This window comes from Antrostomus carolinensis, unplaced genomic scaffold (genome assembly GCF_000700745.2).
Source record: "Antrostomus carolinensis isolate BGI_N321 unplaced genomic scaffold, ASM70074v2 scaffold38203, whole genome shotgun sequence".
NCBI classification, from domain to species: Eukaryota; Metazoa; Chordata; class Aves; order Caprimulgiformes; family Caprimulgidae; genus Antrostomus; species Antrostomus carolinensis.
In genome coordinates, this window is record NW_010305117.1 from 1 (window position 1) to 1,420 (window position 1,420).

Sequence of the window (1,420 nt, forward strand, 5' to 3'; positions counted from 1 at the left end):
AATCCCAAACCCGGGCTCCTAATCCCAAACCCGGGCTCCCAATCCCAAACCAGTTTCCCCTGGGAGCTGGCTGTGGTGACCGGGGGTCCCGTTGAGCGTCAGCACGGAGCCATCTCTCACCCCAGGGAGAAGCAAAAGCACGTGTCAACCAGCACCATGGCCAACTGGTACCAGGTCAAACAGTACCATGGCCAGCTGGCACTGTGGCCAACCACCACCACAGTCAACTGGCACCATGGCTGACGTGGCACCGTGGCCAACCAGCACCGTGGTCAATTGGCACCAGGTCAACCGGTACCATGGCCAACAGGTACCATGGCCAACCAGCACCATGGGCAACTGGCACTGTGGTCAACTGGCACCAGGTCAACTAGCACCATGGTCAACTGGCACCGTGGCCAACTGGTACCATGGCCAACCAGCACCGTGGTCAACTGGCACCAGGTCAACCAGCACCATGGTCAACTGGCACCAGGTCAACCAGCACCGTGGCAAACCAACATCATGGTCAACTGGTACCATGGCCAACTGGCACCGTGGTCAACTGGCACCCCAAACCACGGCACTGTACAGCGGCTCGTTTATTCAAACAGGTTTTGAGCAGGGACAGGCGTTGCTGGAGAGGTGGTGGCACCGTGGTTAACTGGCCATCTCTTTGGCCACGGCCTTGTTGAGTTTGTCTCTGAGGTAGGCTGTCCGCTGCCGCTCCAACTTCAGGTCCAGGAACTCATAGTGGGGAACCTACAGCGGGGACAAGAGTAAAGGAGATGCCACCTGTCCTGGTTTTGCTCCATCAGAAGCTGGAGATGCACCATGGAGCCCCAAATTTGGCTCCCCAAGGAGTGTCCGTAACCCATTTGGGTCCCCCATGTCCCACATCAGGGACACTGGGACCGTGGAGCACAGAGGTGGCTGTGGCAGCCCTTGGGCCAGTCCCCACCATGGCACAGGTGGGCACTGAATTTGACGAGGCTGCTGGAGGGGATGGGTGAGGGCACCCTCTGCTCCCACCCAACGGTGACATCAGCACCCAGGAGGAACAAAACCAGGGACAGTTCAGGACTGTCCCCAAAGTGGTTTGTGTCACCACCAAACAAGGGGCTTCTGTGGGCAGCTGGGATGGCACAAAGCAGCTGGAGCTGTGGCAGGACCAGGAGCCATGGTGTAGGAAGGGACCCATTAGCCACAAGGCCAGCACCAGTGACCACCCTTCCTCCTGGTAAAGGGGGATCCCAGGGCAGTGATATTCCCAGGAAACCAGGGATCAGAACCTGCTTCACCTTTCATGTGACACTCAGAGGATGTCCCACCTTCATGATCCCACCCCTGGCCCATCCTCCTCCTCCCTGGGCCTCTCCCAGATTAAATCTTTATTAGGTGGGAATTTGAGGGGCAGGAGGAGAACACGCAGGATGGTGGG

At 58.5% G+C, this 1,420-nt stretch overlaps 1 non-coding gene across 1 annotated transcript; it reads right to left on the reverse strand.

The window, feature by feature from the left end:
- Positions 1 to 840: 840 nt before the first annotated feature.
- Positions 841 to 977, reverse strand: LOC114818422 (small nucleolar RNA SNORA5). The gene has a single exon (XR_003766161.1). It is a non-coding gene; the product is annotated as a small nucleolar RNA SNORA5 (small nucleolar RNA).
- Between the last annotated feature and the right edge of the window lie 443 nt (positions 978 to 1,420).